This window comes from Acomys minous (genome assembly GCF_964271855.1).
Source record: "Acomys minous genome assembly, chromosome: 17".
Classification (NCBI taxonomy): domain Eukaryota; kingdom Metazoa; phylum Chordata; class Mammalia; order Rodentia; family Muridae; genus Acomys; species Acomys minous.
The window spans coordinates 31,179,703-31,201,897 of record NC_140500.1 but is presented as its reverse complement, the minus strand read 5'-3'; the positions used below and the strand labels follow the sequence as shown (position 1 = coordinate 31,201,897).

Here is a 22,195-nt window from a genome sequence, read left to right as displayed (position 1 = left end):
GCTCTGAAGGATAGGTGAGTGACTCTTCATAGATGCTGAGAACAGATGGAGGAATTTGGTGATAAAACAGAATTTAAAAGGGCCACTGGGGCTTATAAAGGCCTCCAGTCATCTCCTGGGTGTCATTACGAATAATCACAGGCAGTAGCTAACATTTAGTGAATGCGTTCCATAAACCAAATACTTATTTTGATTATATATATGTATATATACGTTACATTAAATAGTAATGAATAATAAGTACCTTACATATTCATTATATTATATTAAACATTGACAATATTTAATACATTCATTTCATAATTAAAATATTTCACTGACTAATTAATATTATATGGATTCATATATGTATTCATTAAATTCTCACCATGACTCCTGAGGAGAAGGTATTAAATGTCATTTCTATTTTGTGGGTAAGGGACCTAGGGTTTTGTTTCAGTTCATCACCTTCCTGTCTCTAGCTTCAGTTTTTCCAATTGTGAGTGAGACCAGTTCATATTGACTGACTTAGTGGGTTCAGGAAATGCCCAGAAGATGATAAGTGAAGATGATGTATGTGGACTTGCCCCTCAACAGACAGTGCCCAAGTGGGTAGATATTGCCATTCCCAGGAGAGGTCTGGTCCCTAAGGAGTCTATCAGCAGCCTGCAGTTTTTCTCAAGCCACACACAACATAAAGGGCACATCTTCCTCATATCCTTTTATCTCAGAATCCCATCATTCAAACGTCAGGGTGAATGGAGCTACGGGTGTAGCTCATTTGGTGGGGTCTTTGTCCAGGATGCCCAAAGCTCTGAGTTTGATTTCTCCAGAATTCCACAAACTAGGCATGGTGGCATATGCCTGTAGCCTCAACACTTGGGAGGTAGACACAGGGTGATCAGTCAAGATCATCTCTTGGCTACATAAGGAATTTAAAGCAAGCCTAGAATACATGAAACTCTATGTTAAAAAAAAAAAAAAGGTTCATCTATGGTAGTTAAAGGTCTGTCTCTGTGGGTTTGTGCCAAAAGACCCACCAGGTGCCAGAGAACTCGCTCTCAGAGATCTTAACACTAACAGCCCTTCACAATGGCTGTCCTGTCCCTCAACAAGTTGTCTTTGGCTACCTGGTCCCAGTAGTCATTACACAAAGCCCCCAACTACCAACGTACTAAGAGGCTGTGAACCTCCCCTGACAGCAGACTGTCCAGACAGACTCCTAGATGCATGGACAGTGTGGAGACCTGATAAAGCACTGCCCAAAAGCATCAGTGTGGCCTCTGTTGGAAGGGACAAAGAGAGCAGTCATGGTCTTTTACATCACCATGTTGATGTGAGAACCAACAGGGTCATGATTACGTTGCTGGCTGTGGATCTGGGGAGAGCAGGACATGACCCACAAGGGTCAAGTGTGCCCTGTGGGAGGGTTTCCTACCAATAACTAAAGGGTCTTGGGTCTTGGGTCTTCCTGTGAAACAGACCCGTGGGCTGATGAGGCATAGCCTAGTGTGTTTTGGACGTTTACCTCCATAGGCCACCCAGAACTTCTGTCAGAAGCCTGAGGCTAAGGCAGACAAGGATTTAGGCCTGATTTAGAAAAGAAGTTTGAGACCCACCTTTGCTTCTGTGGAGATTTATTCCACCCCCCAACTCCCAGGGAGGGTATAGGGACATTCTGTCAGCACTCAGTTCTCTCAGCTGTGTGCTGGGAATGATAATGTTGATTTCATGGAACCACTGATCCAATTAAATAAATAACCATTTCCCCCAAAGTACAGTAACTTCATTTCCTCCACACTTAGAGAAGTGCAGGTTCAGTAAAATTAAAATAAAACAAGCAGAAGAAAATATTGGGTGAGTCAAACTAATACTGTCAAATAGAAATATATATATATTTTTAAAGAAACAGAGCTTCTAGCCTCATTATCATAGAAGGATGCTTTAACACAGACAGAGCAGGAAGGAGGGGACACAGGAGAAGAAGGGGCTCCAGATCTCAGCTTTGTGGAACAGTCCCTACCACTCCCATTTTCTCTTCCTCTGCGTGGAAGTTCTCCAGCCATGGGCCAGCCCCTCACTGGCCTGGCTTGGTTGCTGAGCAACTGCTAAGATGCTGTTTTGACACATGGAGAGCCTTGTGGATGTTGATCTGTTACCCTGCATGCTTCGGCACACACTTTCCCAGCCGTGGGCTTTGTGGGCAGAACCCACAGCAGGTGTTCAATGAGGGAACAAGGCAGAGGAGGAAGAATATTCAAGGCGAAATGAAGCCAGCTTTGCAGAGATGAAAATCCTGCCCACCCCCTAACCCCCAGAAAATTCTGTAGCTAAACGGCAGGGCAGACATGATGACTGGGGCTGGGCACTTACACACCAACAATAATATTGACATCAAAAGAATCCTATGCCCCTGGCAACCACAAAGAGGCATCAAGAGGATCCTAGTCCCAGTGACTTGGTTCATAATCTGAGATGGACACACTAGATCCTCAAAAAGAGGTCTCTAAGATAAAAAAAAATATGCAGTATGCAACCCACAGCATGCCCCCATCTGTCGCATCCTCAGCATGTGCACCTGCGGGAATGGCCTGAGTGACTGAGAAGCAGATGGAGAAAACAGATGCAGGCATGACTCTTCATGTCTCCGTCATGCTCTGCAAAAGCAGCTACCCATTCCACAGAAGAGCAAACTGAGGCTTCTGCACATTGTCTTTGCCCCGGTCACTCACTCACAGAGGCTTTAAGGTGCCTCTGCGCGCTCTCTTTTGTCTGATGATTAAAGGGTGTGAAGTTGGTGCCCATTGGAGATAAAATTGGACTTGGCAGGTGCCTAGTCTACCCGATTGACCAAGTACTCAACAGAGGAACAAGGAAGGGAGGAAAACTTGGCCCCTAGAGGAAAAGTATTCACCTACAGTCAGGACATGTTGCCTGGTAATGTAATCCAAAAACAAGCAAGCAAACTAACAAATCCAAACTCCAAAGTGCCCTTGGGCACCAAAATGATGTTCAAAAGGTTTGGATTTCAGAGCATTTTGGATTTGGGGTTTGGGGATTAGGCATGTATAAACAATAACATCTATGCAAACATTTCCAAATTAAAAAAAAAAAAGCCCACACATCAGTTGTCCCACAATTTTGGATAAGGAATTCTCAAGCTGTACAAGGTTCCCAACCTTTTTTCTTTTCTTTTTTTTTAAAATTTAATTAATTTATTCAGATTACAACTCAATTGTTATCCCATCACTTAAATCCTCCCGTTCCTCCTTCCCTCCTACTTTCACCCTATTCCACTCCCCTAGGTCTATGACCGAGGGGGCCCTCCTCCCCCACTATATGGTCATAGGCTATCAAGACTCATCTTGGAAGCCTGCTTATTCTTTCTTTGAGCACCATCAGGCCTCCCCACCAAGGGGAGGTAAACTTTTTTCAAAGAGCCTCTGAACTGTGTGTTTAAAACTCAAACCCATAACTACCTGTTCAGCCACTCTTGTGTTCACTGTACCCCCAAATACCGAGGTGGGAGCCTGGGATGCAGAAGGCTCTCTAGTGTCTGCTGAACCTTGGCTGAGCTGTTTGCCCGAAGGCCTGATCAGCACAGAGAGAGAGAGAGAGAGAGAGAGAGAGAGAGAGAGAGAGAGAGAGAGAAGAGAGAAGAGAGAAGAGAGAAGAGAGAAGAGAGAAGAGAGAAGAGAGAAGAGAGAAGAGAAGAGAGAGAGCGAGAGAGAGCGAGAGAGAGAGAGAGAGAGAGAGAGAGAGAGAGAGAGAGGGGGGGGGGGGAGGTAGGGAGAGAGAGTTCCCTTTTTCAAATGTGTATGCACGTGTAGCATGCTTTCTTACAAATGTATGTTCAAGTATAGGGGTGAATGTTGTGGGGACACATGGTAAATGTGCGGGTAGGCGGGCTCACGTGTATGTGGGATGCTGTGAGTGTGTGCATGCATGTGCACGTGCCCATGCATGTGGGAGCCCGAGGTTGGTATCAGGTGCCTTCCTTCATAGTTCTCCACTTGACTAAGGAGCAGGGTCTCTCGACAAGCCCAGAACTTGCTGACTCAGCTACTCTAGCTGGCCAGCTTGTCTCAGACATCCCTCCACTTCTGATGATCATCACTGATTACAGGTGGCTGCCACACCTACTTGGCTTTTATGTCGGTGCTAGATTATGAACTCAAGCCCTCACCTTAGTGCAGCAAACACTTTATCCACTGAGCCATCTCCCCAGGCCCTGTTCTGCTGGCCTGGGAACTGCAGCAATCATCCCGCCTGTGCAGGCCTGCACCACCAATACCCAGCTGGAATGCATCTTTTAGAACACAAATGTCAGTGTAGGCACTGGGGAAACCCTGACCCAGCCGTTTCCCAGTTGGGTGGCTTTTGGGAGTTTTTCAGTGTTCTAGAACTCTGGGGGGGGGGGGTCTCATTTGCAATATGGAGTGAGGGAAATTCTACCTCCCCTGTTTACAGAGTGGTGGTCATAATCACTACACAGAGGATCATGTCACAGAAGAAGGGTTCCAGGTCCTATGTCCCATGTAGTGAGTCCCCAGGACTACCACATTAGGCTCCCTTTTTTTGCTGGTTTCTGACAGTTGTGACCCAGTAGCTAAGGCAGAGGACTAAAACAAGAAGCCGTGTAGACCCACAGGAGAGGACCTGAGACCTGCAGCTGTTCCAGCTGTGGTCCTCAATACCTACCAGCTCTACTGTAGTACCCAAAGGGTCTTCCTCAGCCTGCTTTGTTATCACCTATGAGTGACACTTCTGTCCCCACACAAGCTCCACTGTTTCCACAGCATCCTAAGGAGAGGTGAAGCTCAGGTTGCCTACAAAGACAAACGGTTGCTTTCTAGACATATTGAAAAATTGAGCATGGGCCACAGTTCACGCCACTTGGGCTCAGGCTCGAGGGCCTACAGAAGCCCCTAGGGTCATGTATGCTTGCAGTTGGGACCTTCCAGGAGAAACCGATAACTAGAGAATGTCTTGTTTCTGTTCCTCTGCTCCAGACTGAGTCAGAGGATGGGGATTTCCTCCACGCACACTTTAAACCAGTGGGCCAGGGCGGGCAAAATGCTCAGGGTCATCCAGTAACTCACCCTAGAACCTCTGTGCTTGGACACCGCTTAAAAAATAAGAGAGACTGTTAGTGTGGTGCATGTGTGAGTGCATGTGTGGTGCATGTGTTGGCTTGCTCTATAGAGTCCAACGTCAACTGGGGGGGGGTGAGGACATTTATACACAGACCCCTTCTTTTTTGTTGTTGTTGTCGTTGTTTTTGGTTTTTCGAGGCAGGGTTTCTCTGTGTAGCCCTGGCTGTACTGGACTCCCTTTGTAGACCAGGCTGGCCTGGAACTTACAGAGATCTGCCTGCCTCTGCCTCCCTGAGTGTTGGGATTATAGGTGTATGCCCTCTGCACCCGGCTCACAAACCCCTTCTTTTTTTTTGAGTTATTTATTTTATTTTATTAATTTATTCATATTACATCTCAATTGTTATCCCATCCCTTGTATCCTCCCATTCCTCCCTCCCTCCCACTTTCCCCTTACTCCCCTCCCCTAAGACTGTGACTGAGGGGGACCTCCTCATATGCTCATAGGGTATCAAGTCTCTTCTTGGTAGCCTGCTATCCTTCCTCTGAGTGCCACCAGGCCTCCCCATCCAGGGGACGTAGTCAAATATGGGGCACCAGAGTTCATGTGAAAGCACAGACCCCTTCTTAACCTAAAACTGCTACCATCCAATCCTTGCTTTACAGTTGAGAAAACTGAAGCCCAGAGATAAAGTTAATAGCCAATGGAGAGAAGACATGAACCCAGTTCATCCAGCCTTATTCTAGGTCACTGGAGTAAGACATAGACGGATCCTATTTTGAGAGATGGGTGGCACTGAACTCTGTTTTTATTAGCTGAAAATATGCATAATTTTATAAGACACAAAGTCTCAAGTTGGCAAGCCAAAAAAACCTGGGCCAGCCAACGTGATTCTCCTTTCTGCTCAAAGTGTGGACAGAGTCACCTCGCAGAGGCTGGTGTTGGGTGCTGCCTTGGCAGAGAGCTCACAATAGCTGCTGTCTTAATTCCTGACTCTTTCCCAGGTGTCATTCATTAATTTCTTCTCCATGGGTGTTGGGGCTCGCCTGCTGCCGAGAAATCATCTGGCCCTGCAGGCTTTTCTGTAGCAGGCTAAAAGATGTTCACAAGGACCAAGTGAGAAGCAGATGATGGGGCGTGCCAAGGTCATGGTCATAGCTACTGGCCATGTTCTCCCTGGGGAGGGGGCAGAGGTCCTTGGGTATGCAATGATTCTCTTCACAACCCCCAGAACGTCTTCCAGTATCATCATCTTAGCTGGCTTGTATGATTCCTGGGATGCAAGTTCTGGGGCCTCTGAGGCCACATTGGGAAAACTGCTCTCCTTACCCACCTGCAGGCTCAGGAGAATCAAGTCCTCAGGACCAGCCATAAGGATGATTATTGAATGAATGAATAAATGAATGAGCTATGTTTTTAAAAAAACTACTTACTTTTACATTTATGGTGTTTTGTCTGCATGTATGTCTGTGTACCACATGCATGCCTAGCACATGCAGAGGCCAGAAGAGGGCCCTGGATGCCTAGAACTGGAGTTACAGATGCTTATTAACGACCATGTGGGTGCTGGAAACTGAATCCAGGTCCTCTGCAAGAGAAGTCAGCGCTCTTAACTGCTGAGCCATCTCTTCAGCCCCAGAATTTATGAGAAAAGGGTCTTCAAGGCAGCTCAGTAGGCAAAGATCTGAGGACTCGAGTTTCTCCCTGGAACGTACATGCTAGGAGGAGAACTGATCCTTCCCAAGTTATCCTCTGACCTCTACGTGTGCATCACAAACAAAATAAAAAATTAAACAAGCATACTATAATTAAAAGATATTATTATCAACTCTTAGATCTTTTATTCTGCTCTACCTTCCCTGGCCCCAAACAGGAGGAATAGGAGTAAGAGGGTGTGCTTAAGGGAAAGTAAGACACCCCTGAAAGCAGAGGTGTGACTTTCAAAGGACACGTACTAAGCTGTTGTCTTAATGTCCTCACTGGTTAAGTTTTTTAATCAACCCTACAAAGAAAATAAACTCATGGTGGTTTAATAGAGATGATCACACTCACTCCTCCTAGCTCCAATGCCAAGTGCTATACACGTGTTCTTAGAGAAGCCAACACTTGCCTTCACACACACACACACACACACACACACACACACACACACACACACACACACACACGAAAAACCAATCAAACCAATGCTCCACCCCACCCCACCCCCTGCCCCAGGCATCTGCTCATATTGACTCTGCAATGGTTCTGAGGATCTGTCCTGGGCTGTGATGATCGTGTGGGTGTTAGACACCACAGAAAGTAGCAGAAGCCACCCTCACTCGAGGACAAGACACGTGGGAGAGGAGAATGGGTTCAGCAGAGGCGGAGAGAAATGAAGTCACCTACCAGCCTCCAAAGGCTTTCTTGTGCACTTGGGAATTTTTCCAAGGGTGGCTGAGTGGCCACCTCTAACTAACTGGTCCTTGCTTGTGACCCTGTGACCCCCAAACAGACTCTGGCTTCAAGGCATCTATCAGTGCCTGGCTGCAGACTTCTCGGAGGGGCTGGGCAGGAAACTGAACACCAGTCCTCTTTAATAACTTAGCACTCTTAACGTCTAGGTGCAGACACTGCTTTTCAGATCTGGGGTGGGAAGTATGTTCCTGGAGACAAAGTTGGCAGACATGGAATCCGGGACCCTCAAAGACTTGAGCACTCAATCCATGTTGCACAGCCCTTTATACTGGCAAACCATGATGTCCCTGCAAAGGACCACATGCCGGTATATAAACTGGGTTGGTGCACCCTACTCTGGCAGACATGTGACCATCTCCCATGTGCCTGGCTTGCTCCAATGTGAGGGTACACAGGGACAGAATGGATGGTGCTCCTCCCACGGGACTTTGGTTCTAATGAGGAGAACCAACTTAATGGCTGGCCAGGTACACGACAAAGCTTGGTCTCTCTTATACTTCACTCTGACCCTTTGTTTTTTAAGCAAATCATGTCCTAGATGTCAGCTTTGGTTTCTTGCCCTTTCCACATGGAAAAGAGACCTTCAGGTGAAACCCTGTTAGTGGTGAGACATGGACTGCCTCCTAAGTTTCTCTGGCCTGAGGAATTTCTTGGGATGGGGGCTGCTGGATAGAACCAGCTCCTTCTTGTGGGCCAGTCATTAGCACGCAAATACTACAAGGCCAGGGATGCACTATATGCTGCTCACGGCTGTACCTCCAGAGCCTGGCACAGCAGCTGGCACACAGTAGGTACTCAGCAAGTGCTCATTAGGTGAATGAATGTGTTCAGGTTGTTCTCAGTGCTGCTGGAAGGCCACCTTCGTGAGACTCCCAGTTCTAGGCTGCAGACACTACCCAGTGCACCTGCTGGGCCAGAGCAGGTGTGTGTTTATTATCGACTTCTTGTTTGGCAATAATTACAGGTTCACAGGGGCTTCAAGGAAATGAAGAGAGAAGACCATGCATTCTCCCCTGGCCTCTTCCAAAGTTATCGTTATCATCTTGCTAAGAGTGAAGCATCAAAGTTAAAAAAATAACAAACAAACAGGTGTGGCCACAAGGTGATGTCACTGTTGCCCAGGCTCCTGCCTTGTGTCTGTTGGAGCACATGTACACATATCTTACTGCAATGTTATCATGCTACCTGTGCATAACCGCCTTCAAGGCACCACACTATCCCACGACATTCCTCCCTGGCTCCTTAGAGCCAAGTGCCCCTCTCCTCAGTCCCCAGTAGCCAGCCCCGGCCATCACCACACCTATTCTCACATCATCTGGCCAGCACTAACAAAAATGAAACTTCGCAGTAGGAAATGACTTGTGGTGTTTTTACTCTTTGAGATTCACCCAGGTGGTTGCATATAGCAGTAGTCTGTTCCTTTTCATTACTGGGTAGTATTCTATTAAGTAGGCATGCCACTGTTGCTTAATTCACACTTGGGGTTAATCCAAGTAGATGCTGCCTAATCGCCCCTGTATAATGATTCTTAGTGTGGAAACTGCTCGGCAGAGTACACAGTCAGTGTCCAATTTTTTCTCATTCTCCCCCACACACACTCACATACACACACACACACACACACACACACACACACACACACACAGAGGGGAGGGGGAGAAAAAAACAAAATCCCAAACACCTTTCAGCCAAATAAGAAAAGTTGTCTTCTTTTAGATTCTTCTGGAGAACTCTGCACAGCCAGAGACCTGTGGGCACAACCAAGACTTTAAGGAGATGACTTCCACTAACATCACTTGAGCACAGGGACAATGTTGACTGTTGTGGGGCTGAAGGCACCCATAGCCCTCAGTATTCCCACCCTGTGCAGGTGGCGCTTTGGGACTTCTCTTGGATGTTTGGATAACGTGGCTTACTGGTGGTGAACTAAGACTTGCTCTGGTGCTGCTTCTGACTGTCTTCTCAACTGCCCTGAACTGTTCACTCCTACTTCTGCCACTGCTACACAGGTGACTTCGGGCTCATTAAGGGATGAGCCTGCATGGAACAGAGCGGTCTCAGCTGAGGTCACCATAGCCTGGCCTGGAGCCAGCACATTGTCACCACACAGGAAATCACCAGGCTCTGCAGAATGGTCTTCACAGCCTCAGCAAACTGTAAACAGTGAGGGAGCCAGCCATCCAAGACCCAGGATGCCCTCCGCTGTGTGCTGACATATAGACCGCAAATTCAAAGGTAACAGACGGGTAAACAAGCTGGTCTGGTGCACGCTGATGGCTGATCTGTCTTGCTGAGGCAGGGGGAAACACCCAGCGAAGCTCTCAGGACTGATCTGCAGACGTGTTCCCTGGTTCTGCCTCTGACGCTGCTACCCACTCTGAGCAAGGAGCTCCTGCAACTTCTGTCAAAGACAGTTTGCATCTTAACACAACAGTGGGTGAGATGCTCAGGGCGGGAAGCAGCCTCCTCCTGGCCTCAGCCTCTGTGGTTTCATGTTTGCAGATAAAAATACCCTCTCCTCCTCTCTGCTGTGGAAGCTGTCCAGGGTCAGCCACCCACACACTTCCACACGATTTCTGACTCTGGTTATAAAACCTTGGCCCCATATATAGAACACAAGGGGAATTCATAGGCATATACTCAAGCACAGCCTCTGCCATTCCTGAAAAACTTCTGGGAAATTCACTTTCAGGCTTTGAACACAGTCTTCAAAGTCCTACCTACTCTAGGTATCAAACAACCATCAGGGGCCATGATGCTCTTCTCTCTCTCTCTCTCTCTCTCTCTCTCTCTCTCTCTCTCTCTCTCTCACACACACACACACACACACATCAGGTGCTGCTGCTCTCTAGCCTTGCTACTGTGTTTGGTTCCTGTTGGTCACCTCTGGACCCTTCTGGCTTTATCAGCCCAGGTCATCACCACTTGGTCTTTCCCAGAACTCGGCCTGCTCTGTCTCCTGGCTGTTCTTCCATCTGCCCTTATCCCTTACACTTAGTTCTTCCAACAATGACACACATTCCATTCTGAGCCCCTCACTCATGGCCACCTCTCTTTTCTAGCAGACACAGCATGATTCCAGAGCAGATGCCCCTGTTTGTCAATAGTGTGACTGACACTCCTATCATAGGTAGAGATGCTGGGAAGTCAGCCTGGAAGGAATGGACCCAACATGGTGCTAACCAAGGCTGAAAGGGAGGCCCAAGCCCCAATACCCAGAGTTCCCAATGCCTTGGATGATGACAACAAGGATTCTGTTTATTAAATCTGCAGAACGCGCTGGGCCCTGAGCACATGTTTAATCATGATCCTTCTACAGATGATGAAACTGGGGCACAGAGAAGGGAAGTATCCAGTCCAGGGTCACACAGCTAATTGGTACAGAAAGAGTTTGAAATGATGTTCAGTGCCAATGGACACAGCTCCCCAAGCCTACCTTGGATCCTGCTGTAGGTGCCCCTCCCATCAAATCTTTTCTAGGCCTTCCTGACAGTTTCCAGGCTCCCCCTTTGCCCACTCACAGTCCACTACCCACTGGTCTTGAGTGGGTCCACCATGTTCATCACTTTCCACAACTTTCTAGAACAGAGTCATATTCCAAACCAGAACTTGCCTCTTCCTAGCTCTCGATGAAGGGCAAGCCACCCTACTCTCTGAGCGTCAGCTTCCTCATCTACAATCTGAGAATGGAAGATGCCAACTGCACAGACGTGAGAAAGCGGAATGGAGCAGCAGGATTGCCATGGTGTCCTGAACACTGTAATCCCTCAAGAGCAGTAGAGCTCCCTTCTGGCTCTGTCACCCTCACAGCTTCTTGTTGAGGGTGTCCACACACAGCCCTGCTGCTGTACCTGTGGGCCACCTCCAATGTCTTTGGCACCTATGGATGTGGCTTCTTCCCAAGAGAACCTGTCTGCTTTAAAGTCAAGCCCAGTGGCATGTCCTATAGAGGCTTTGTATTGTGACATCTCAGTGGTAAACACTGTCTCTGCAATCTCTGCAAACTCTGCACTACCCTTCCCGGTTGGCTGAACATTAGTGTTCCTGATGCCCAGAGACTCCTGAAAGTCAGAGTTAAAAGGAGTAATAGGTAACAATTCATTTTAACCAATTAATCAGCCAACCAACCAATCAACATCCATAGTTTACTGTGCTGGTCTCTGAAGACCACAAGAATCCCTCTCCCTACAGCATTCCTGACCAGGTGAGTGGACAGTGAACAGTTTCTGGGTATTGCCTCCCCCCAGCAGCTGTTCCCTGTACTCTTCTGACTGGCAGAACCCTAACTGTTTAATGTGTGGTCCTGTGGCTACTGACTCAGACATTGGGCCTGGTTTGTTTATGTCTTGCCAGTCCATTCTCTGGCAAATGTTGACTGGTTTATGCATGGCTATGTGACCCAGTGTCTGTCAATGAGATACAAGAAGGAATCGGCTTGATAGTGGAGGAGAATTTGATAAAAGAAGGAGATACCCTCTGTCCTTTGTCTTTCCAGAGTAGTAGAAAGGCTCAAAAGAGATCGCATATGATAAAGTCTGCATGATTGCCTTTTGCCCAGAGAGTAAAACTGCCACCACATCCACCGTTGCCTGCGGAATGTCTCATCTGAAACATCACAGAAGTCTGGGCCTTCCTACTCTCTACTGTCTATAACCAGCCATGATCTCCCTTCATCCGCCTTCCTGCAGATCTTCATGAATGGTCCCTAAGGCCTCTTCTCTACCCAGTCATCTTGTGTCTTTCTTCTCTTCCTTTGCTATAGTCACTTCTGGAAGATTCGCTGGCTTCACCTCTCTGAGTGCATCCTTAGAATACCTGGATACCGTCACGGTGTTCCTTCTGATAGCAAATCCTGAATGTAACCTAGGTGCCCACCAGGAAGAGATGCACCAAACAAATGGCGGCTGGGCCAGTCATAAAAAATGAGGTAGAGAAGTATCTATTGATACCCAAGATGTTCAAGCTCTATTACTGTGTCACAGAAAGGCTCAAAAAAGTCATCTACGTACTTATCAGCCACAGAGAACCTTCTGGAAGGACAGCTGACAGAATGTTAGCGGGAGCAAGCCCTGTTTCACTACATTTCATCTGAGCTTTACTTTCTTCTTTATCCTTTTTGATACCATTTGAATTTTACATAATCATTACATAACATCTACATAGCCAGGGGGAGACAGAACTACTTTTATTTTGAAAAGAGGAAAAAATACATATAGAATTGCAGCCAGGATCCACCTTCTTCGGGCATGGTTCCCTAGTCATGTGAGACAGGATTTGGGGTTTACTGTACTCTTTCCGGCCAGGATCCCCACCCCCATGCCTCTGCCTCTGACTACAGCTCTCTAGTCTGGTAAACTCAGAAGCACTGAGGAAACTAGAGGCCAAATATCTGGAGGTTAAACACAGGGCTAGGGTGGGGAGCTTGGACTGAGATGCCTGTAAGATTATGTAGATGGACCCCAGAGAGAGCAGAAGACCCTGGCTACGGAGACATAGGCAAAGTCACAGTGAAGCAACATCGACTGTGGCTTTACATGCAGAAGAAACACCCATAGACACCTTCTGTGTACACTGCTCACTGATCTGACTCGCTTCCTGACAGAATGACACAAAGACAGCACAGCATGGAAAAATAGATGTGCATGGATGTCCACTTCTGTGCATGCCCAGAGACATGCTAACCTGACCTGCTGTGTCTTGGCCATGTTCAGCCATTTCTAAAGTTATTTTTATCAAGCTGAGTCTACTAAGGGGGATGTTCATTTCTTAAGTGCCATATTTTTCTTCCGTGTGTGTGTGTGTGTGTGTGTGTGTGTGTGTGTGTGTGTGTGTGTGCGCACATGTAGAAGCCAGCAGTTAACATAACGTGGACTGTTTTCTTCTATTGCTCTCTGCACCTTAGGGCTTGAGATGGTCTCTTCACTGAACCTGAGCTAGACTGGCTGACAGCAAAGGGCATGACATCTACTGGTCTTTGCTCCCCAGCACTGGGGCTACAGATGTGTACCACCATGCTGACTTTTATGTGGGTGCTGGGGTCTGAACTCAGGCCCTTGAACTTGTATTGCAAGCACTTTACATATGGAACCACTTTCCTAGGTCCCTTCGGCTCCACTTTTGAAGCTCTGCCTTAGTGACAGGCTACAGCTATTGTAACACCTGGGCTAGGGCTGCAGCAAGGTGGGAAGGGCCCTTTTTGGTGCCCCCCTCCCCGCCTCCATTATGTCTTTCATGTGCTTCCTGTTTCTTGAGCCAAGGATCCTCTGAGACTCTGAGGGAAAATATGGGGCATCCTATCCTTACACGTCTCAAGATGCCTAGCCCGGCTTGGTACTGTGTTTGAGCTAAAGAAGGGAGTTCACGGGTGAGCAAGAACACACCTGCTCTTTGGTCACTTCCCAGGGACCCTTCTTTGTAAAGAGACTCTGCAGCTCCCTTTGACTTTCCCCGTCCCTTTCCTAGGTCCACCCTATGGAGGCAGTCATCTCAGGAGGGACGGAATCTGTCTTAGAAAGCTCATCCTGGGCTCCCCTTTGCCTGTCCCAGCCCTGCCCTCTAACTCCACCTCTATGCCATTAAGAAGAAAAAATGCACGGTTGTCCTTTAGTACCAGGACAGTTCGCTGTGTGAAAATCTACCGATGCCCAAGGACGTTATATAACACTGTGTAGTGTTTGCATAGGCCCCCCCCAACCCCCACCCCACACACTCTGCTGTTCCCTTCAGGCTTCTCCTCCTGTAATATCTCCCAGTATGCAAATAATATTGTCTAGGGAATAATGACAAGGAGAAAAACCTGTACAAGTTCAGTACAGATGTAAATTTTTTTCATGAATATTTCTCATCTGAGGCTGGCTGAATCCAGGAATGTTAACCTATAGATCTGGAATGTGTGTTGGGGCAGTTAGGAGACTCTATTTCTGTTGTCTGCCAATCCCCTAAACCCTTCTAAGAGTGGAGAAGAACAATAGTATTTATGAGGGCTCAACACCTGCCACTCCCCAGAGCCCTGGAACCCAGCAAGCCTTCCACCCAGCACACCTTTGGAGGGATCTGGGCATTTACTGAAAATTTCTTAGTCTCACTTTTCACATCTGTCACTGTGGATTCTAATAGCTCCCGTCCCCCCTGCCCCCCATATTTTATGTTTTTGACCCAGAGGGCCCTGTTGAATCTGGAAAGAGTCCCTGCCAGGGGTGACTAGTTCCTGGAGACAGCATCTAAGCAGTTCAGCATGGATGCTCAGCCACCTCCTTCACTGAACGCAGCTCTCAGGACCAGGATTCCCTTGCCCTAGTCAGGGGCCAGGTGCCAGGGCACTTAGGAACAGCCCTAATACCCCTATGTCTACCGAAATGACCCTAACCGGACCATCCCTAAGGCCACCTTGCCTTCCCAGGCAGACCACACCAAAGCTCTGGCCTGTTCCTCCCTGGCATGCTCTACTTCCTAGCCAATCATGCTTCTCTAGGTGGTCCTGGCCAGCACAGGGCTCCCACCTCTTGGGACCTTAAGTTACAAACTCTACTTTCACGAACAGCCTTCTCCTTACCTGTTGGCTCACCACACCTGAACAGGGCTCAGCCAGGGCTAGAGTTACCTGCTCCATAGGATCACTGAGAAGATATAACAGATGAACAGAAGAAAATGTCTCACACAGCTGTGGGCACCTGGCAGGAGCTTTATTTTTAAATTTGGGGTGTGTGTGTGTGTGTGTGTGTGTGTGTGTGTGTGTGTGTGTGTGTGTGCGCGTGCGTGCGTGCGTGCGTGCGTGTTGTGGGAATCCAGCATCTCATATATGCTAAGCACATGTTCTACCACTGAGCTGCCTCCTCTGTTCTACCCCTGCTTTAAACACTCCTTCTTTTCTTTTTCCTGTTGTCTTTCCCCTTCTTTCTACCTCCCAATTTTTCCCCAACCCTGCCCAGGATCAGTGACTTAATTTTTGGATCCAATTCAAAACCAAACAATGGGCCTCTGCAGCTGATAAGAATTGTAGAGCTGGGTGTGGTGGCGCACGCCTTTAATCCCAGCACTTGGGAGGCAGAGGCAGGTGGATCTCTGTGAGTTCGACACCAGCCTGGTCTACAAAGCGAGTACATGTCAGCCAGGGCTACACAGAGAAACTCTGTCTCAAAACACACACACACAAACACACCTCTGCCCTCTCTTCCTTTATATAAAATTCTCTTCTGCTTCCCAAATCTTTTTATTCTGATTTTCTAACCCTAAATTCCCAGTGAACCCCAACCCTCTGCTTGGTTCTTGATGACCATGCTCATTTAACTGGAGAGCCAGGGCCAGAGGCAAACCAGAAGAGCCCAGGAAATAAGTTATTACTAAAATGCATTTTATTAGTCTCAGATTCATATGGCAACTGAGGTTAACAGAAAGTAGAGTGTTAAAGTGGCTTGTATGGGATTTAACAAATGGGCAGTACTTAATTTATACTGCTCATATTTCTTATTTCCAAAGAACATTGCTAAAAGCCCTGGCCTCTGCTAGGTTAGTATTTCTCTTCTTGGCGGTCAGTCGGCTTCAGGGAAGCCCTTGCGCTGCTACCAGATATGGGCCCTTTTCTTCTGCAGTGATCCTATGTCATCCACTGACTGCATGACCTTGCAGGCAGGCCACAGGATCGATCTAGCGAAAGAGAAGCCCTGTTGGATGGAAACTCCACTGAATGCCAATTTTCTCTCTCTGCAACCCCAATACAGCATCACCCTCACTCCCGTCTCTGCTTCCCAAATACAGTAATGATGGGACCTGTCCAAGTCCTTCTGAACTTCACAACACATCACAAGCCATTGCACACCCTGCTGAGGCGGAACCTCAAAAGGCTTCTGTTGTTCCAGATCTGAGTCTTGTCCTGGACCTACTTTGAGAGTGCTGTCTCCAAACAGTCCGCATACCCCCACATTTTCTGCTTAGCAATCTGGGTCTGAAACACCTCCTCCACAACTCCCCAATGACTTCCACAGTCTATCAAGCTCCTAACTCCCCCATTGAGGTCCAGATCAAAGGTCTCCTCCTCCAGGAAGCGGCCTCTGATTTCTCTATGCAGAAGCTGGGTACCATGCCTCAGCCCCCCACCCCCGCCCAATCCCAAGTCAGCTTGCTTTTACTTTTACATATCTACCACACAGCCTTTGTGTTGCTGGCTGGCAGCCACCTGCTGGTGTCTTTGAGAGGAGTGCAAGCACCCCAAGCTCTCTCTGGTGCCCCTCATGTCTGGGACATAACAGTCAAAGAATTAAAGGGTCCCAGTTCCATTTCTGACTAGCTGCATATATATGGTGATACCAGCCTTGTGGGTTTGTGAGGGATAAATCGGATGCTGGCCTAAAGTCTTCAGCACAGAGCCTAGCAAAAGGCAAGTGCTAAGAAAAATATTAACATTCTCTCTCTCTCTCTCTCTCTCTCTCTCTCTCTCTCTCTCTCTCTCTCTCCCACCCCCCCCCCAGCATGTGAACACCCCAGGTTGAATAGCACATATCCCAGCAGGGCTGATCCTTCCTGGTTTATGCCTGCCTTGGTGCTGTTATGACTTTACTCTCATGTCTCCACTTAGATGACTGGGGCCAGCTCTATTTTATTTACCAATGTGCCCCTGGCACACTCAGGAGTGCTTAGCATGTAGTTAATAAAATCAAATGAATGGATGTGTCTCCAGGCTTGAGACATGCTTGGCATCTGTCAGGAATTGCCTTACTGGGAGCTGTACGTGACTTCCGATATTTCTCAGGCAGGGATCAAGACCGTACACATGAGTGAGTGAGTGAGTGAGCTAGCGAGCCCCAGTCCTTGCTGCCAGGACCACTGGGGACAGAGGAATGGCCTCTCTTTCACTGAAGTAAGAAAAACTAATCAGATGGAGGAATGAGCCTGTGCCCAGCAGAGGGGAGCAGGGGGTCTGTTCTCCCCCCTCCCCAGTAGCACCCAACTTCCTGTCCCAGTTGAGAATCAGTATTGATTTCCCCCTTGGACACAGCCCTGTTAAGCTGGCTAGTGGATGCAGCAGGCACCTGAGGTTGCTGGGTCTTCATTTCTACTGAACAGGATACATAAAGACACAGGTCAGCGGACACTATGCCTACCCATCTATGATGGCACAGGGCAGAGCCCACCTTGTCCTAGAAGTATAAGGAAGGAAGCAGGCTGAGGACCTTCCTTATTCCCGGTTCTGGGCACAGAAAGGAACCATACCAAGGATGGGTTGGTTGGTTTGTCACAGACCATGTACTAAGCATTGTGGCAAAAGCAAAGAATATTGCCTCCGTTAGTTGTCAAAATAACCCGAATGAGGTAGCTACTACCATTTTACATATAAGGAAACTGAGCTGGGCAGAGAGAGAGTGGCAATGATTTATAGGAGAATCTTAGGGCTAATAAGAAGCAGGGCATCCTAGATCCCAGAACCTTCTCTCATAGGAACCAGATAAATCTTGACAAGAAAACCCAGTTCATCTTCTCCTGGCTGTGTGACCTTGAAGCTGGCTCACCCTCTCTGGGCCTTACCTCCCTTTTCCAAGGGTAATGATCTAAGAGGCTGTGTTTCTAGAGCAAGGGCACCCCCTATGGCCAAAATATCCTTTTCTCTGGAGTGACCAAGGCTCTCTAGGGTGACCAGGCCTGGGGTGAACCCAGGTGTCCAGAAACACAGTGGTCCACCATGAGGGCCTGAGGCAAACCTGTCTAGGGCTTTCATAAACAGCTTGTGCACTGGGGCTGAAAACCCACACTGCGGCTCTAGTGACAAATGGCTGGGGCTTCCGAGCTTTGGAGCTCTCCTCTCACCAGGTGGGGGACCCGTGAGAGCTTGGGGAAGGACTGTAGGCAGATGTTGAGCATCCAGAAAACGTGAGGCCCGAGATGCACAGAGCACAGGACAGAGAGCCCTCTCGAACACCGGGAAGCCACTTTTGGGGAGAGAAGTCTCCAGCCCGGTCCCTGTCAGAAGCATCCCGGCGCACAGGCACCAGGATGTCTGAACATACCCTCGCCCCCAAGTCCCCTGATAGTGAGAAGCCAGGTGCAGGAGTCCGGGGATATCTGGGGAGCAGGCTGATGGGGGTCGCCACGCTCTAAACGACCCCAGCTCCGGAAAGTTTGCGCTCCCCTTCCCCGCGCTGCGCCCGCCGGCGAGTGCCCGCTCAAGGTCACCGCCGACGCCGCGGACGCCGCGGACACCGGGGTGGGGTGGGGGTGGGGGGCCGGCCGCGCTCCTGCTGCAGCCGAGGCCGCGGAGTCCCCGGGCGACAGGAAAGAAGCCGCGGGAAAGGAAGCAGAACCCATGCGGGCAGCGGGGAAGAGAGGCCCCGGCCCGGTCCCGCCGACCCTCACCTGCGCCCGCTCCGGGGCGACGATGCCGCCGCCGCCGCTGCCGTTGCCGCTGCCGCCGCCCCTGCTGCGTGCCCGGCCCGGCCCGGCCCTGCGTCCCCGCCGCCGCCGCCGCCGCCGCCTCTGCGCCCCGCGCCCGCCCGAGCTCCCGCCGCCGCCGCCGCTGCACTGCGCTCCGCCCGCCGCTCCCTCCTCCCGCTCCCTCCTCCCCCGCTCCCCTCGGGCCCTCCCCGAACTCGGCTCGGACAGCGCCCCCCCCCCCCGCCCTCGCGCGCCGGGCCACTCAAGCGGGTGGGCCATGAAGACGCATCTCTCTCCGGGGTACCAGCTCCATCTCCGTCTGTTGGTCACAGCCCCTTCCCTCCCGACAGCCCTCACTGAGAGGACCTAAACACTTCCCTTTCCCCTCCTCTGCCCGCGGGTCAGAAAGCCCCCCCCCCCACCCCCGTGACATGGGTGACATGGGTGGCACTGGGTCTGCAGAAAGGCCAGCTTTGGAGGGGATTGTCGGATCGACCTTGGGAGTTTTAGTCCTGAGATCTCTGACTCTCCTAGAAAGGACAATGGTTGGCCCTCAGCCTCCTTTATGGTCCGATTTGGGCCTGGAGGAGTTCAGGACCAAGGGGCCCAGCCCAAGAAGCAAGTTGAAAAACCCAGGCACCCCAGGAAACAACCTCTCCACTTAGGCTTCCCCTCCTTGGCACAGGCCCCAAGTCGCAGAAAAGCTGAGTTCCTGCAGAAGCCAGGCCACTGACTCGGAGCCCAGCGCCTGGGTCCTCGCCATGCCATCAATTAATCATGCCCACTTGTTTATTTATTTATTGACTTTATAAAAAGCCAAATGCACTTCTCACAGGAGGCAGGCGAAGAGAAGATGGGCCCCTACCCGATGGACCCAGCAGGGTAACTGACCTCCCCTGGCTGGCTTCCCTGGGTGAGGGAGGGTCACTGAGAGGAGACCCTGTAGTCCTCATGTCTGGACACTTGTTTCCAGGGGACACTCTGGACCTTGACACCATCTGTGGGCCCAAATCCACCAGGCCTGAGTTCTACAGCTCTGGGATAGAGCGCTGGTTACTTCGGTGTAGGGCTTAAACTGGAAGGGAAGGGAGAGGGGGCTGTGAGCCAGCCACCTGGTGGAGATCCCTTTAGGTGTGACAGAAGGTGTCCTCAAGCTGGGCTTGGCTCAGGGCTGGGTTCTCACTGATCCACACTCAGCTTGGCAGGTGACACCTACCTGTATCTTCCACACCACACCTTCCACACCAGAGGTCTTCCCTTCACCAATGCCACATTCATGCATATCTCTTCCTGAGTCCCCGACCCCAGCTGAAGACACTGTAGACCTTCTAAGCCACTCAGATGTTCCCACTTGCCAGTCAGCAGAGCCTTCTGGAGCGGCCTCACATTCTGCTCTTAGCTCTTGCAGGTCCTCACGATGGCTTCGACCTCTGTGCTATTACCTGAAGCCAGACACTGATCATGCTATTCCTGCCAAAGTCTTGCATGCCTCCCTAGGACTCCTATGTTCTGGATGGTTTTGTCAACTTCATACAAACTAGAGTAATCAGAGAAGAGACTCTCTCTCTCTCTCTCTCTCTCTCTCTCTCTCTCTCTCTCTCTCTCTCTCTCTAAGTTTTTTTTATTTTTTGAGGCAGAGTTTCTCTGTGTAGCCTTGACTATCCTGGACTTGCTTTGTAGACCAGGCTAGCCTCAAACTCACAGTGATCCGCCTGCCTCTGACTCCCAAGTGCTTGGATTAAAGGCGTGCGCCACCACAGCCGGGCTGGAGAGGAGGGAGTCTCAACTGAGAAAAAGTTTCTATAAGATCCAGCTGTGGGCATGCCTGTAGGGCATTTTCTTTATTAATGATTGATGGGGGAGGGCCCAGCTCATTGTGTGTGGTGCAGTCCCTGGGCTGATGGTCCTGGGCTCTATAAGAAAGCAGGCTGAGCAAGCCATGGGGAGCAATCCAGTAAGCAGCACCCCTCTATGGCTTCTGCATCAGCTCCTGCCTCCAGGTTCCTGCCCTACTTGAGTTCCTGTCCTAACTTCCTTCCATGATGAACAGTGAAATGGAGGTGTAAGCAAATAAACCCTTTCCTCCCCAAGTTGCTTTTGATCATGGTGTTTATTCACAGCAACAGTAACCCTAACTAAGACGGCCTAGAAGCCCCACAGTCTCAGGATTCCATCCAATGCCTTCCTACACTCTTCTGCTAGGTCTCAACGCCCCTCCCCACATATGTCCAGTTCTGTGCCATGCTGTCCTGTGATATGCCCTTTCCTCTCTTGAGCAGTCTCCTCCTAGTCAGAGTGTCGTAGCCCTGGCTTAGCAAGTCTCTTGTACAATCTTCAGGAACCAGCAGGCGAGTTGGAAAGAGGCAAAAAGTGAATTCACACCTGTGATCTCAGCACTTGGAAGGCTGAGGCAGAAGGACTGCTCTGAATTTCATGCTAGCCTCGGCTAGATAATGATACTCTGTCCTGAGAGACAAAAGTTAGGAAGCGAGAGTCAGTTCCATGTGGCATGGGGCAAGCCTCTGAATCCACTGGTTCTTCTGTTAAAAGAACGACACGTTCCATGGCCACACCTAAGGTTCATTCAGGCACAGCTCTTCCTGAGTACCAACTGTGTATTTAAGGTGCTGGGATTTTCCACAATGATCTGTTAGGTACAATGGAAACAGGGAGGGCAGCCTCAAATGCCTGTGAGGATCAGGTAATTCCCAGAGCTCGCTGGGGTTTACTCCTCTCTGTTCTGGACTCTACCTATGAGAGAAAGCAATGCTGCCTTCACGGTGACCAACAGCATCAGGTGCTGGCCGCAGGGAGGCCATCAGGCACACCAAAGACTGTGGCATCTGGGGATGGGTACCACGCGGCTCCACTCGACTGAGGCCAAGCATAGATAGGAACCCAGACAGTGTGGGAGTTTTTTGTGTTTACCAGAGAAGCTGGACGTTTGAATTTTTTATATGAGCATTCTGGATTTTTAAATGCCATCAACGAATTTTTAACACTTAGCTGTGCTAAGTGTTGGGACCTCAGGCTGGCAGCTTGCAGCCCTGGTTAGGGGGCATATCAGTGCTGGGTAATAACATGCTAGACACATACAGCCTCTCTTCTCTGGTAGGCTGTGATCCTGCCCATTTCAGAGGCATAAGGGATCATGTGAGTATCAGGAGGGAAACCAGCTGAGGGGCTGGGATGAGACTCCAGGTAGGCAGGCCTGGTTCCTTCCCCATTGCATATAGAACTGGATCCAAAGTAGCCAATGGCCCTCTCGGAGCCTCAGTTTTCTCATCTGGGAGTGGACTGG

The 22,195-nt window shown here is 49.5% G+C and overlaps 1 protein-coding gene across 10 annotated transcripts in view; it reads right to left on the bottom strand.

Annotated features, from left to right (window-relative positions):
• The window catches only part of ATP2B2 (ATPase plasma membrane Ca2+ transporting 2), a 298,195-nt gene extending 279,205 nt beyond the window's left edge, over positions 1–18,990 (bottom strand). For all 10 annotated transcript variants that reach the window (XM_084766143.1, XM_084766141.1, XM_084766146.1 and 7 more), the window contains exon 1: positions 18,877–18,990. The gene's annotated coding sequence lies outside the window, so the exon portion shown is untranslated. The remainder of the gene's footprint in view (positions 1–18,876) is intronic.
• Positions 18,991–22,195: the final 3,205 nt, after the last annotated feature.